The sequence below is a fragment of the Chiloscyllium plagiosum genome, unplaced genomic scaffold (genome assembly GCF_037043375.1).
Source record: "Chiloscyllium plagiosum isolate Xiang-an unplaced genomic scaffold, Cpla_swu_hap1 HiC_scaffold_26, whole genome shotgun sequence".
NCBI lineage: Eukaryota > Metazoa > Chordata > Chondrichthyes > Orectolobiformes > Hemiscylliidae > Chiloscyllium > Chiloscyllium plagiosum.
In genome coordinates, this window is record NW_028270164.1 from 24,689,476 (window position 1) to 24,706,353 (window position 16,878).

The 16,878-nt window shown below is 44.8% G+C and overlaps 1 protein-coding gene and 1 pseudogene across 1 annotated transcript in view; both read left to right on the top strand.

Annotated features, from left to right (window-relative positions):
* LOC122563188 (LHFPL tetraspan subfamily member 5 protein-like) overlaps positions 1–16,878 on the top strand; it is a 179,663-nt gene that overhangs the window by 92,807 nt on the left and 69,978 nt on the right. The window lies entirely within an intron of this gene.
* On the top strand, positions 4,521–4,664 carry LOC148145118 (5.8S ribosomal RNA; annotated as a pseudogene).

Consider the following 16,878-nt stretch of genomic DNA (forward strand, 5'->3'; position numbering starts at 1 on the left):
GGTGACAAGCAATGCCCTTCTCATCAAAGGGCAATTTTGCGTAATCAAAAAAGGTGAAGAGGAGGGTAGGGATTAAATCAAAATAGAGTTGGAGGGGGAAATAAACACTCCACTTTCTGCAGTGCCTACCTCTTGAAGCAGAACATATTTGTGAGGGAGGGGCATAAGTCTCACCTCCAGTCAATTAACATTGTCAGAGCATTAAAGAGCCACAGGGCTGTGTGATCAGTGGGGGTGAATTCCTAATTAACTTTTCAGGTAACATGGCATGAAGCTCTGCCATCCAAAAGAAAATCCAGCCATTTCAGCACAGACAATGACAATTTCGCTCACTGATTGGTTTGGTTTGGTTTGTTTTGTCTTTGTCCCTGAAGAATATTTTTTAAACGCCTTGGCTCATGGGTTGAAGCCCATGCCAGAGCATTGAGGATATAGTATAGAGTGGCAATTCACACACTACAGAGAGGAATTGCTGCACTGCCAGAAGTGCCATTATTTAAGAGAAAAGTTAACCTGAGCCTAGTCTGCCCTCTCTTGGAAATGTAATAAGCTAATTTATGGATTGTCCCAATTGATGTTCTGATTCTAAATCATTCTGCACTCACAAGCTGTTGGCAGTGGGGTTTGATCCTGGCACAGTTGTAGCTGGCTGAATTCCCTTTGCTGCAGATAGTGGGATAAATCCCAAAGACTCCTCTCCATGATAATAAGGATCACTTCTGATGGGTTTTTAGTTCATATGTTTTGCTGACAGGAATTGCAAAGAGAGACATAACAACTGGCACTTGATTCTAAGGCTGGCCTCAAATACTCACACCTCCTGCTCTCACTCTGACACTCCTCCAGACTCTGCCGTTGGTCTTAGATCGCTGGGGTCCTGGATCTGGGCTCCTCCACTGCTGATGTTGAAGCCTCTGCAACCTCAGTGCCAGAGCCGAAGCCGGCCATGGATCTAGGATTGCAAGGGGGAAGGGGGTGAGAGGCTGGCCCCAACTGACTAGAGCAATTATCTGCTGGTTTTTATTTTCAGGTTGGAAATATTTGACAGGCTTTCCTGGATTATAGTGACTAATCAATGATCTAATAGGACATGCATTGTTGTTAAGTCATGGGACATGGGCACTACTGGCTGGTCAGCATTCATTACCCAATCATAATTGCCATTGAGAAGACAGTGGTGAGCTGATTTCTTGAACCACTGCAATCCATGAGCTGAAGATGAACCTGCAATGCTATTAGGGAGGGAATTCTATGATTGCTTTTATATTCATTGCCTTATCCTTAGCCAAGTGTCTTTTATTTAAAGGTTTTGGATAATCTTTTTATATTTGGATCACATCTCTTCATAGCACTATCATACATTACAATTATGATGTTACCCCTTTTTGGCTACAAAGCCATTTGTGATATCCTGAGGACATGAAAACCACCATGTAACTCAGTGTTCTTTATTTATATCAATATTTTTAATTTCCAGAATTATTATTTAGCATTGGTTGGTTTATGAGAGTTCATGAGCTGGTCAATGAGAGAAGGGCAGAGTATAGGGCTGCTTATCTAAATACACCTCAATAACCAACTAATTTTCCATAACAACTAACTACAAATTACCTTGTATCTTAATCAGGCTGCTACTTCCTTAGGGGTTTCCAAATCCTGCTGTATTTCATGGTTCATAATAGGCCAATATTGAATTATAAAGGAAAAAAAATCAGCAAGATTTATAATAATGTGAAAATATAATATTCTTGCAGCACATTCTCTAGTTATATGTTGCATTAGATAACAATTGAGCTCTTCACTTGTTAAATCTAGTTCCTGTTGCTTCGGAAAACATTTCTAAATCTGTGTGCTAGATCTAATAAGGTGATGAGAACAAAGCATAAGCAATATCATATATTGTGGTCCCTAAAATACTGAGGGTCATGACCTCAGTATTTTAGATAATCCAATCCATAGATAATCCAATTTCTGGGTAAATTTCATATTAAAAACTACATTTTTAACTCAAGATGCTGTCTTATTTACCTACTTTTACACTGAATAGCTCAAGACAGAAGACCCACAACAGTAGAATAAAGTAGAATAGAATAGAATCCCTACAGTGTGGAAACAGGCCCTTCAGCCCAACAAATCCACCACAACTCTCCAAATAGTAACCCGGCCAGAACCATTCCCCTACTATCCTATATTTATCCCTGACTATTGCACCTAACCTATATATCCCTGAACATTATGGGCAACTTAGCATGGCCAAATTACCTAACCTGCACATCTTTGGATTGTGGGAGGAAACCAGAGCTCCTGGAGGAAACCCGTACAGACATGGTGAGAATGTGCAAACTTCACACAGACAGTCACCCAAGGCTGGAATCAAACTCGGGTCCATGGTGCTGTGAGGCAGCAGTAGATAAGTCAGTAACACAGTGGAATAAAATAATAACACCTCCCTAGAAGCAGAAGCACCAAGGGACACAAATATCCATTGAAATAAGTTCTCTTTGTTATGTTTTCAATATATAATTTATAATTCAGTTCAATTCTTTTTAAGGTGTGCCACATTGGTGTCCAAGTTGAGCAAATTGGACCAAAGATGATATATTTTTTAAAATATGAACACACATCACTACAGCTTTTGTATCATTTACTGTTCTGATATTTGTTAGAACCTGTACTTTGGGTCAGCTGAGGATACCACAAAAGACTTGCCTTTTTAACCTCTCCCCTTGCCTGATGTGTGGTGATGCTCTGACTAAACCATCACTAGTCATCTCTCCCTCTCTCTCTCTCTCTCTCTTTCTCTCTCGGATGAGACAGAAACCCTATTATCTGCTAGGACCATGGTGACTTTACCTATGTAGGTATTATGAGTAATTTATACATGTCACAGTGAGACAATTCAAAGGTACAGCTAAAAGATCCCATATACAATTGCACAAAAACATGATTCATTGACAATTTACTAAATGCTAAAATGCATTGACAAGTACCATTAAAAATGTGAATGTATACTGACCACATTTCATCGTTTATTCATTTTAGCACAATTTAACGCGCTGATGAATTTTATGTTTTCAATGTTTAATAAATGTATGTTCAAGAGAGAAACCTGGGAGGAATGTCTCACCATCACTCTAACTCCCCCAGCTGCCTTGTCTTTAAAGGAGTTCATATAACATCATGATGGATAATAATGACTCTCAAGCATTTGTGAACCTTATCTGAATTCCAATCTACTGTTATAGCCTGTGAGTCCAACTTTTCACTTCTTTTAAAATGGAACAAATCTTTCAAGTGTGAGTTCAATTTATTTTCAGACAAGAACTTGGAAGATCAACATGATATATGGAGAGCTACAAATCCTTGATTCAGGATGCTGTTCGCAAGACAGATTAATAATTGGAGCATAATGCGAATAAGCTAATCAAGTAATAATTAACAGATGAATATAAAACAAGTAACATCTCAAATTCTCATGTTTTTGTTTGTATCATTGCAGTTTAATGGGAGTAGGTGCGAATATACATTTGAGGCTAAAAACAGAACAGCTATGTTTTTTTTTTGAATAACAATATTCATTCGAAAGGTCAAATGGGTTCCTCCTCCTCTTAATTATAGAGTTGTAAAGTCATACTGCACAGAAGCAGACCCTTCAGTCCATATTTTTGTATAAAGGACAATATTTTCATCTGGAGACTATTTGCTCCAGGTTTCCTTCCTGTTCCGACTCATTACTGAATTTCAGTGGGGAGAGTGGAGTGGAAATGTGTGATAGGTGATTATTTTCAACTTTCTTGTGTCTCTGTGTGTTTATGGGTTGTCGGCAGCGTTTAAAAGACTTGTGTGTTTCCACCCGTCGGTTCTCAAGCTCCATGCAGAGGGTTAATAAAGGATCCAGCTCTCACTCGAGGTGCCTGATGTCATCCATTGGTCATTGGTTGGTGACTGTGAGTAAGCTGCATGCGAGAAAGGTCAGGAGGGATGAACTGTTCCTGTCTCCATCCCCCACACAAGTCAGGCGGTCATCGCTTAGGCCTGTGTGGTCCCTGTCATGACTCCACATAGACATCCGTTTGTCACCCCTCTGCCACATGCACATGTCAGTGACGTTGCCGAACAGATTCCTGGTTCGTTTCTGCCTCCTATTTTCTCAGGCAAGCTACTGCAGCCCTCATTACACTTGGTGGGAGGTTTGGTGGCAGAGATTCTGCTTCTGTCAGCCGCGGTGCATGTCAGTACAGTTACAGGCAATTTGAGAGCCTGGCATGAAGCGCCTCATGAGCGCCCTGTCTTTTGTCAAACCATTTTTGTATTTCGATTGTCCTGAGGGGTGAGTCCACAGAGCCACCCACGGGCCGCACCAGGATGGAACTCTGCACTCCTTCACACTACAATGCATGGGTGCATGCCATTGCCAATGCTGGTCCTGGCGGATGGATAGGTGGGCATTGTGGAAGTGGGAGGTGTACATGCGGTCTGGATCATTTACCTCTGGCGAGGAACAGACAAAATCCTCAAACTACCCCTAACAGTGGATCACTTGGCTTGTGCATTGATGAAGAATGCAGCTAGCAATGAGAATTAGTGTGAATTGCAGAATACATTGATCATTGACACTTTGAATGCAGTTTGCAATCCCGGCTTCTTTGCCTGTCTGTGGGTCACTTGGCAATCAGTCACACTCGCTTTGGCTGGCAGGTGTGCAGCTGGGATGTCACAGAAGACCCGTCCTCTTTGTCCCCCTCAATGCTGAGTCTAGAGCCCTCCGGCATCAGAGGGCTTGACCTTACGGCACCCTGCATATTCCAATCGTCAGGCTCGAGCCCCCACCCACACCCCCAAACGAATGTGGCATGGTGTCAGCCTCTGTCATGGCAGTGGGCAAGCACGGCTCTCACTGAGTCCCAGCACGGTGTCACTGGTCCCAGCACGACTCTCACCGGTCCCAGCACAGTATCACCAGTCCTAGCACAATGTCACCAGTCCCAGCACAGTGTCACTGGTCCTAGCACAGTGTCACCGGTCCCAGCACAGTGTCACTGGTCCTAGCACAGTGTCACCGGTCCCAGCACAGTGTCACTGGTCCTAGCACAGTGTCACCGGTCCCAGCACGGTGTCACTGGTCCCAGCACAGTACCACTGGTCCCCGCACAGTGTCACTGATCCCAGCAGAGTGTCACCGGTCACAACACAGTGTCACTGGTCCCAGCACGGTGTCACCTGTCTCAGCACGGTGTTACCGGTCCCAGCACTGTCACCAGTCCCTACATGGCACTCACCGGTCCCAGCACGGCTCTCACCGGTCCCAGCACGGTGTCACGGGTCCCAGCACAGCTCTCACCCATCCCAGCACGTGTCACCAGTCCCAGCACAGTGTCATTGGTCCCAACACGGCTCTCACCAGTTCCAGCACGGTGTCACTGGTCCAAGCACAGTATCACTGGTCCCAACACGGCTCTCACCAGTCCCAGCTCGGTGTCACCGGTCCCAGCACAGCTCTCACCGGTCCCAGCATGTGTCACCAGTCCCAGCACGGTGTCACTGGTCCCAGCATGGCTCTCACCGGTCCCAGCTCGGTGTCACCGGTCCCAGCACAGCTCTCACCGGTCCCAGCATGTATCACCAGTCCCAGCACGGTGTCACTGGTCCCAGCATGGCTCTCACCGGTCCCAGCAGGGTGTCACTGGTCCCACCACAGCTCTCACCGGTTTCAACACGGTGTCACTGGTCCCAGCACAGTGTCACTGGTCCCAACACGGCTCTCACCGGTTCCAGCACAGTGTCACCTGACCCAGTACAATGTCACCGGTCCCAGCACAGTTCTAACCGGTCCCAGCATGGGTCTCACGAGTCCCAGCGCGGCTCTTACTGGTCCCAGCGCAGCTCTTACCAGTCCCAGCATCGCTCACCAGTCCCAACATGATGTCACCCAGTCCCAGCACAGTGTCACCAGTCGCAGTGCGGCTCTCACCGGTCCCAGCACGGTGTCACCGGTCCCAGCATAGCTCTCAATGGTCCCGGCACATGTTACCAGTCCCAGCACGGTGTCACTGGTCCCAGCATGGCTCTCACCCGGTCCCAGCACGGTGTTACGGGTCCCAGCATGTGTCACCAGTCCCAGCACGGTGTCACTGGTCCCAACACAGTGTCACTGGTCCCAACACAGCTCTCACTGGTTCCAGCACGGTGTCACTGGTCCCAGCACAGTGTCACTGGTCCCAACACAGCTCTCACCGGTTCTAGCATGGTGTCACCGGTCCCAGCACAGTGTCACTGGTCCCAACACGGCTCTCACCGGTCCCAGCACAGTGTCACCTGACCCAGTACAGTGTCACCGGTCCCAGCACAGTTCTAACCAGTCCCAGCCCGGCTCTCACCAGTCCCAGCGCAGCTCTTACTGGTCCCAGCACGGCTCTCACCGGTCCCAGCATGTATCACCAGTCCCAGCACGGTGTCACTGGTCCCAGCATGGCTCTCACCGGTCCCAGCAGGGTGTCACTGGTCCCAACACAGCTCTCACCGGTTTCAACACGGTGTCACTGGTCCCAGCACAGTGTCACTGGTCCCAACACGGCTCTCACCGGTTCCAGCACAGTGTCACCTGACCCAGTACAATGTCACCGGTCCCAGCACAGTTCTAACCGGTCCCAGCATGGGTCTCACGAGTCCCAGCGCGGCTCTTACTGGTCCCAGCGCAGCTCTTACCAGTCCCAGCATCGCTCACCAGTCCCAACATGATGTCACCCAGTCCCAGCACAGTGTCACCAGTCCAGTGCGGCTCTCACCGGTCCCAGCACGGTGTCACCGGTCCCAGCATAGCTCTCAATGGTCCCGGCACATGTTACCAGTCCCGGCACATGTTACCAATCCCAGCACGGTGTCACTGGTCCCAGCATGGCTCTCACCCGGTCCCAGCACGGTGTTACGGGTCCCAGTATGTGTCACCAGTCCCAGCACGGTGTCACTGGTCCCAACACAGTGTCACTGGTCCCAACACAGCTCTCACTGGTTCCAGCACGGTGTCACTGGTCCCAGCACAGTGTCACTGGTCCCAACACAGCTCTCACCGGTTCTAGCACGGTGTCACCGGTCCCAGCACAGTGTCACTGGTCCCAACACGGCTCTCACCGGTCCCAGCACAGTGTCACCTGACCCAGTACAGTGTCACCGGTCCCAGCACAGTTCTAACCAGTCCCAGCCCGGCTCTCACCAGTCCCAGCGCAGCTCTTACTGGTCCCAGCATGGCTCTCACCGGTCCCAGCACGGTGTCACTGGTCCCAAGTCAGTGTCACTGGTCCCAACACAGCTCTCATTGGTTTCAGCACGGTGTCACTGGTCCCAACACGGCTCTCACCGGTTCCAGCATGGTGTCCCTTACTCAGTACAGTGTCACCAGTCTCAGCACAGCTCTAACCGGTCCCAGCACGGCTCTCACCAGTCCCAGCGCGGCTCTTACTGGTCCCAGCACGGCTCTCACCGGTCCCAGCGTGGCTCTTACCAGTCCCAGCATGGCTTTTACCAGTCCCAGCGTGGCTCTTACCAGTCCCAGCATCGCTCTCACCAGTCCCAACACCGAGTCACCAGTCCCAGCACAGTGTCACCAGTCACAGCGCGGCTCTCACCAGTCCCAGCACGGTGTCACCGGTCCCAGCACAGTGTCACTGGTCCCAGCACGGCTCTCACCAGTCCCAGCACAGGGTCACCAGTCCCAACACAGCTCTCACCGGTCCCAGCACGGTGTCACGGGTCCCAGCATGTCTCTCACCAGTCCCAGCACAGTGTCACCCTTCCCAGCATAGCTCTCACTGGTCCCAGCACAGTCAAACCCCTCCCAGCACGGCTCTCACTGGTCCCAGCATGGCTCTCACTGGTCCCAGCACGGTGTCACCAGTCCCAGCACGGATCTCACTGGTTCCAGCACGATGTGACTGATCCCAACACGGCTCTCACCAGTCCCAGCATGGTGTCACCCTTCCCAGCACGGTGTCACCAGTCTCAGCACGGTGTCACCGGTCCCAGTATGGCTCTCAATGGTCCCAGCACGGTGTCGCCGGTCCCAGTACAGCTGTCAGTGGTTTGGACAGTGATGTTAACTGCTTTGTCATTGGGGCAGGGTGCTCCTTCACATGTCGAGCCCCCACAGGGTTCTTTCCACATTTAGTATCTTTGCATGGGTGTCTATGCCTCCCTGGAGAAAGCCCCGGCTCTGCTTATTGAATTAGGGCCAAAAAAAACTGATGATGCTGGAATCCATGGTGAATGAGCAGGAGGTTGGAAGAACACAGCAAACAAGGCAGCATCAGGAGGTGGAGAAGTAGATGTTTCGGGTTAATCCTTCTTCAGGACTGGGGGTGGGTGTTGGGGGAGCTGCAGATAAAGGGGATGGCAGGGGCAGGATGGTGAAGGGGGGATAGGTGAAGACAGGTAGAGGGTACAGCCTGGTTGGTCAATGGGAGTCACACTTTCTGTAAACACATCTTCAATGAATCATCTAATCAGTCCCAGCATGTTAGTTTATTGCTGCTACACCTGCACCAGAAGGGCAGAAATCAGTTCAAAATCATACCTGTGAGCCCATGAGCCTATGAGCCACTCTGTAGATGTACAGTATCTCTGTAATCCAGAAATATTGTTAATGGGTCAAGTTTCTGCCCTAATAATTAAATAACATCAATGAGATTTGGGACAGGGTCACAACAAGCGAATATCAAAGTTCCAGAATTTTGACCTTATTGATATATAATAGAACTGCAGACTCCAAACTATTTGCACGAGATAATTTTCCCAAAATGGCCTTCACTATCTCAGATTTGTGCTTTATTTTGTGTTCCCTAATCTCCCTATTTTTTTAAACCCCCCTCCCTTCAGGCTTTTTTTTGTTCCATTCATGTTTTGTCATGTTCGATTTGTAGCAATGAGAATTCAAACATACACATCCAACTGATTTTCAGTGCTGGCAGAAGTTTATACATGAATTGAGAGAAAAAGCACCAGCAAAAAAAAATTTTGTTGACATATGTAGCATGTATATCTTAACATTTTTGTATGTTAATGGTGCTTTACAAGTTTTTGCAGTTGCTGAAGTAATTACTTGGGTAAATGACACTGTCTACTGATAAATGGAAGTGGAGTTTTATTATTCACCAATACAGAGGTAGCTGTACTTTTCAAAATAAACTTGAATGGTTATAATAGAGAAGGAGGATTAAAAGTTGAGCCACATGAAATCCCCACTTAGTTACTCAAAATCTTAAGTAATTCATCGATCAGATCGATTGATGCTTCATTCCAGGTCATGTAAATCCTTGCCAAATTTTCCATTCTGGAAGTATGATTAACGATGAATTTTGGAACCTTATGGATATCTGAGCTACAGTTAAAGACTGTAAACTGTTCTGCAGTACTTACCTGGATAGTTACCCAGAAAAAGCTGGAAGGATTAAAAGCTAGTCCAACATAACTTCACAAGCGACTTCTCCATTGCCCCATCAACTCTGTCTATTGACCAGAATACCCTCTGACATGACCACCTCAAACTGTCCCAGTTAACTTACCTCCCTATCCAATTCACTCACCTACCTAACCTACCCAGCATAATAAGCAACAATACTTGAAAATGAATGCACTGGTTATACTGGACCTCCATTTTCAAGTATGTGGACAAGTCAGACCAATAAACCTCATTCACAAATTATGCTGGTTTCTTATTCAGCTTCAGGTTCATCTGAGAAGTTCCATCTATTAATCATGCCAACTTCTGAATGTGCTTAGCAATGGTTCTTCTTCAATTTTGTCTCCACATCCATAAACAAGTGGCTCACCCAAAATAACTTCTACTCCAGGAAGATCATTATCTCATGCTACCTGTGCTGCTACACATATGGAGCTGAGGCAGTGTCAAACTGCAGTCACAACCTTCTATTTCTCATGCACAGCATTCATAATGTAGCTAGAAAGGGATTACTGTCCTCTAGTTTTATTGGCCAGTAACCATTGAGGACAGTGAAGATTTTTGCTTTCGCAAGTAGTAGGCATGGATGGCGAGATCTCTTCAGAGCCATAATTAGATCATTTTGATCAATGCATATTTTCAGCTTGCCAGATTATTTTACCGCTGCCACGTGACTAATCCATTTTGTAGGAATTGTCACATTCTTGATTACTCTCTTCTTTCTCCAGTTCTTTTATCTTGTCTTTCACCTGGCTTTGGGGGAAGATGGAATCTTCCTTGGCAGATGCTAAATTGGTCTTACCCTCCCATCCAATTTGAGTGAAACATCCTCCAAGAAGACATTTTAAACCTGTGAACACGGTGATGTACTTCTCTAAGATCTGTCCCATGCTTAATAGTTTAGTGTGCTGTATCATGTTGCAAATCTGTTTTGGCACATTGAGGGTTACCAGTCCAAGATTTAGACTTGCTCTGACTGAAATGAATGGTTTCTGTTTGCAGTCTAAGTCTGTAAAAATCTTTGTTTTTGTCATTTCTTTGGGCTCTCAGAGTAACCTGTTCTCTCAGCATGTAAGTGCTATCATTTAATCTTAATCTTACTTTGAGGACTTCAGTTTTTGATTGCCATGTTGAGCCTCTTCACACAGGGCTGTGACATCACAATATTCTATGGCACAACACTGAATTTGAAGTTGATTTAATGTTCTCTTTTTGCAGTCATCTGTCCAACAGCAACAGACCATTTATCACCTATGAAGCTGACTGAACCAACGTCTTGTATGATACAACATAATTTGTCAGAATCATCAATTGACATGCTTCAATTGCTATCTATACCTGCTTGTTGTGTTTCTTTTTAGCCATATATTTGTGTACAAAATTATTCAATTTCTTCAGTGCAAATGCTGCTTAGGCCATGTTGGAATATATTCTTTTCCTTTGTGTGATTACCTCCTCAGGAATTGCATCCTGCACTTTCTGCTGGTAATATCTATCAACACAATGCAAGACCTGGTCTCTTTTGCAATGAATATACTCTTGCTGCTGATTTACAACCTTAGCACTTTGCATATGTCTGTCACTTTGCTTCTCTCTCAGTAAATGTGCTCTCACTGCAGGTTCACTTATACCCGATACAATCCTGATGTCAATTAGATTGTTATCTTGTTTGAAGGATTCTGTGTACTCTATAAATACAGATATGTTTTAATCAATGGATTCTTTTTCACCTTGAACCCTAATATTGAAAATGTTTCTTACATAGACTACACTTACTTAGGGCTCAAAGTGTGCCCTCAAAGCTTCCAAAGTTTCTGAAGTCTATTTTTATGTTTTCCTTGATGATTAAGCATGGAGTACAATTTGAAACAGTATCTACCCAGAGCAAGAAAAGGTTTGCTATTCATGGTTGCATGTTAATTAAATCCATTATACTTCCATACTTCTGCCACTGCAGATGGAAAACAGCCAATCCTGTTTCATATCACCTTTCATTTTGACCAATGCCAAGAGAGGAAATGCCGCATCCATTGTGTCTTAACCAGTGGATCAGCTGTAGCTTGTTTCATTCTTCTTTTCAAGTATCTTTCACTGGCTTTTAGCAGCTCTCAGAAGCTGAGTTCAGATGTAGGAATGTCTTGCCAAAGTTATACAGAGCCTTGGTGACACATAGAGTTGAAATAACTGCACAGAGGCCAGTATCCCATCACCAATTTACCCTTTATTTTCATGTGCACAGTATGCTGGTTGTGATCAGCCAGTTCAGAGTCAGTCCCTGTAGTGAGGAGATTCTGAATCCCCTGTTTATAGCTGTCAGCCAGGGCTCCCTGGTTGAACCAGGTGAACTACCCCAATCAAGGATCTCAGTCAATACAATCCACCTGGTTCCAATCACCACAAGAGAATTGTTATTTTTTATCTCCCTACCTAAGAAGAGTAAATGTCTGCCACAGAGAGAGTTCAGCAGAGGTTCACTGAGCTGATACCAGGGATAGCAGAATGGTCCGATGATGAGAGATTAGTTCAACTGGGCCTTCTTCAATAGAGTTTAGAGGATGAGTTGAGATCTGAGTGATGCATGTAAATTTCCAACAGGGCTGGACATACTAGACAGGACTAGATGCAGGGAAAATATTTCTTCCTGGGTGGGGAGATTAGGACTAGGGAACATAGTCTTAAGATTGAGGGTAAACCATTTACGATTAAGATAAGAAAATATTTCTGCACTCAAAAAGCTATAGAATTCTCTGTCACAGACTGCAGTGAGGCCAACGCACTGAATATATTCAAGAAAGATGCATATCATTTTAGATGTTAAAGGCGTCATGAGGAATGAGGAGAAAGTGGGAATATGGCATTGTCATAGAAGATCAACCAGGATCATATTGAATGGTGGAGCAGGTTTGAAGGGTCAATTTTCCTGCTCCTTCTCCTAGTTTCAATATTTCTATCAGCATTTGTGCACCTTTTGAATATCTATGCTTCAAGACAATTCTTCAACATTGAACCTCAGGCCTATTTCTGACAAAAGTACTGCTAAAAACAGTCTGGCTTCCACTGTGATTTTCTAAACCTGCTTGTAAGATAACTGCCTCCCATCAGTACCTCATTGTGGAGATCATATGTCTATGCCAAGTCAGGAGACACATTAATATGTTATTAAACACAAACTCTCAAGAGCCCCATCGGTTCTGTTCCCTTTCATTTGAAAATAACTGGGAAGCTTAAAAGTATCCTTCTTGGACTTTTGCACAAGCAGTTTCTTTCTTTTTTCTTCCCGACATTTTTTTCTCCATTCTGTGAGCTGTCTCTTTTCTCTGAGAGGATCTCGGAACTTTAATGCAACACATCAACTGGTTTCTATTCAACTTTCTATTCCAATGGCAGCCTAAGGTCATATGTTGTCTGCTGGTTAAAAGGATCTGAACGGTTTAACACTGACTCAGCGCTATTATCAGTAGCCAATGAATGGTGTCATCAGGTGTGATGGGGAAAGTAAAAATCTTGAAGGAGTAAGATATGACCGATGCTCCTAACAGTTTCTGTATAGATGCAGAGATAAAATAAAACTATATCATGTTTACTACAAGAAGCTCTTCTTTTAGACCAGAAGGTGTCTATCCTTATCTGCACTTGACCGTTGCAGAACCTAAAGAACATATATCGTTAAGCTTTGATGGCAGCGTGTACAATATGGTGATTAGTCTCAGTGTTCAACACTATGAGAAAGCTCTTGTGACACAATGGTAACATCCCTGCCTCTGAGCAAGGGGGCTTGGGTTCATGTCCCACCTTCTCCAAAATAGTTAATAACATTTCTGAACAAATACTCAAGATTATGGGTACTTCCCAGAACTGCCGTTTTTGTCAGGAATCTACACTATGACCCTTCTTATAACTTTCCAGTTAACTTTAGATTAAATGAACAGTTTAGAGCATAGTCATTTTTTAAGATTCAGCATCCAGACCATAGGTAGACCTTTTATTTTCATTTTTTTTCTTCCCACACACATATCCATAGAAATAAAGTGGCAACACATTCTTCTCAGAGCTATCTTCTGAGCTGTGCAGTCAACAAAACCTCCAACAGGTGACTCAGCTTAGAACTTGTAAAAGTTGAGTTGAATTGAATTTATTGTCACGTGTACCTAGGCACAGTGAAAAGCTTTGTCTTGCGAGCAATACAGGCAGATCACAGAGTTAAGTAGCATAGATAAGTAAATAATAGGTAAACAGCGGCAAAAACAAAAATACAGGTACGGCTGAATGTTCAGAGTTTGTGAGTCCATTCAGTATTCTAAAAACAGTGGGGTAGAAACTGTTGTGAAACCGGCTGGTTCATGTGCTCATGCTTCTGTACCTTCTCCCTGATGGTAGAGGTTGTAGAAAAATATTGCCAGGGTGGGATGGATCTTTGAGAATGCTGACAGCCTTGGTAGATGGATTCTTTAAATGGGAGGTTGGCCTTTGTGATTGTGAGGGCCGAGTTCACCACTCTCTGTAACCATCTCCAATCTTGAATGGTACAGTTGCCATACCAGGTAGTGATACATCCAGACAGAATGCTCTTGATGGCACACCTATAAAGGTTGGCAAGGGTATTCACCAACATGCCAAATTTCCTCAGCTGCCTGAGGAAGATGAGATGTTGTTGGGCCTTTGTAACCAGTGTGTCCACATGAAGAGTCCAAGAAAGCTTGTTGTGGATGACCACTCCCAGGAGCTTGACAATCTCCACTCATTCTACCTCTGTGCTATAAATGTGTTGGGGGGCATGAGTAACATCCAGCCGAAAGTCAATAATGAGTTCCTTGGTTTTGCTGGCATTGAGAGCTAGGTTGTTCTCAGTGCACCATTTTTCCAAGTCTTCCATGTCCCATCTATAGTCTGTTTCATCACCAACTGAGATTCGACCAACTACGGTGGTGTCATCAGCGAACTTGTAAATGGCGTTAGTCTGATATTTGGTGACACAGTCATGGGTATACAATAAGTACAGTAGGAGGCTGAGTACACACTCCTTGGGGGCTCCAGTGTTGAGTGTTAGTGAGGATGAAATATTGTCCTTAATTTTCATTGATTGTGGCCTGTGGGTCAGGAAACTGAGGATCCAGTTGCAGAGAATGTGGTTTAGTCCGAGATCACCAAGTTTAGTAATCAGTCTCGAGGGGATAATAGTGTTGAAGGCTGAACTGTAGTCAATGAGTAGGATTCTTATGTAGCTGTTCTTGGTGTCAAGATATTCTAGGGAGGAATGAAGGACAAGTGATATGGCATCTGGCGTGGATCTATTGGTCCGATAGGCAAATTGGAGTGGGTCAAGAGTAGTGGGGAGGCTGGAATTGATTAATGCCATAACCAGCATTTCAAAGCACTTCATGACCACCAAAGTTAGGGCCACTGGGTGGTAGTCATTGAGACATGCTGCCTGAGCCTTCTTAGGCACAGGGATGATGTTAGCAGCTCTCCATTTTTGTCAGTGAACAAATCTAGCAACTCAAAACTAGGCAGCCATGAAGCGCCTTAGGCCATTAGCAGCTGCAGAATTGTTTTCAACATAATCTGTGACCTCAGGGCCCAGCATATCCCCCATGGGGATCAATCCTTGATCAATGAAGCATGCAGGAAGACATGCTAGGACCTGCATCAGGCACAACTAAAGCTGAATCCAGAAGGCAGTGAAGCTTGTACAGTGCCAGAGTTCAGGACATCTGCTCAGGCCTGGAGATGAACTTACAGTGGGAGGGGTTGGATCCCATTGACATTATCTATGTAGGCACCAATGGTATAAGTGAGACTATGAAATAGGTTTGGCATAGGCAGAAAGGCATAAAATTAAAAAGCATAACCTCAAATGTAATCATTTCTGGATTAGTACCTGAACCAGATGCAAATTGGCACAGGGTAAAAGATAAAAGAGAGACAAATGCATGGCTCAAAGACTAGTATGGGAGAAGTGGGTTCCAATCCATAGGACACTGGCATCAGTACTAGGGAGAGTGGGGGCTGTACGTTTGGGATGGAATTTACCTGAACCTTGCTTTGGCTATGTTCTGGTGAGTTGTGTAACTATAGCATAGAGGGCTTGAAACTAAATAGAGGGATCATGTAAGGGGCACTTGAGTAAATTAGAGGGATTGGCAAGATAATAGATCAAGGTAAGAATAAAGGTCATGAAAATCAGAATATTGCAGGGCAAGACAGGTCAGTTCAGTGAATCCCAAATTGTTGATAGTGGGGATTCACTAATTCCATTAATTGTCAGTAATGATGGTTAAATTCTCCCTTGTTAGAGATGATCATTGCCCAGCACTTGTGTGAATGTTACTTGACACTCAGCAGCCAAAAATTGTCCAGGTCTTGCTGCTTTTGGACATGGACTAAATAACAGTATCTGAGGAGTCAAGAATAGAATTGAACATTGTGCAGTCATCGGCAAGCATCCCCACTTTGAAACTAATGAGAGAGGGAAGGTCACTGATGAAGCAGCTGCAGATGATCAGGCCTAGGATATTATCCTGAGGAACTCCAGCTGCAACGTTGCAATATGGGGGCAATTGTGTAGAGCCTTGGTGAGACCACACCATGAGTATTGTGCACAGATTTCGTATCCTTACCAATAAAAAGATAAACTTGACATGAAGGACGTGCAACAAAAGATCCCAAAACTAATTCCTGGGATAGAGGGGTTGCCCTATGAGGAAAGATTAAATAAACTGAGTCTTTTTTATCTGGAGTTTAGATGAATGGGAGATGATCTCATTCAAACATCCAACATTCTTACAAGGTTCAACCGGGTAGATACAGAAAGATGTTTTCTCTTGCTGTGGGTCCAGGAAAGTGGACACCATATCAGAATAAGAGGCAGGCTGTAGAGTCACCACTATTGAGTGTGTTTAAGCAGAAGATTGATTTAGATTTCTAAATATTTAAAACAATAAGGGAGGGGAAAACTGCAGGCAAATTGTGATAAAGTAAAGGATCATCCACAATCTCACTTAATGGCATAGTGGGCTTGCAGAGCTGAATGACCTACTCCAATTTTCTATGTTCTTATTTTTATTTTCAATTCAGTGGTAACCATGCTAAATTATGGCCAGCTTCAAATTAATTTTTCACCAGGAATTAGTTTTAAATTGCCTCAAGTCCTTTCACAAGGGTGTCCTTACAAGTGGAATAGAGAAGATTGTTACATTAAGGAAAGGAAAGGAAACAGATCATAGGCTTTTGTTATACAGCAAAATTAAAATTCACCAGAACTGTGAATAAACATGCAGTAAAGTCATGCCCATTTGTCTTCTTCTTCAGAATAGCCTCCTCATTCCATTTGGCTGTCTCTGCAGCTCACAAGCAACCTTTATCAGCATTAGGTCTCATTCGAAGTTCCATTTAGGTTAATGGAATAAAAGATGATGCCCATCTGCTCA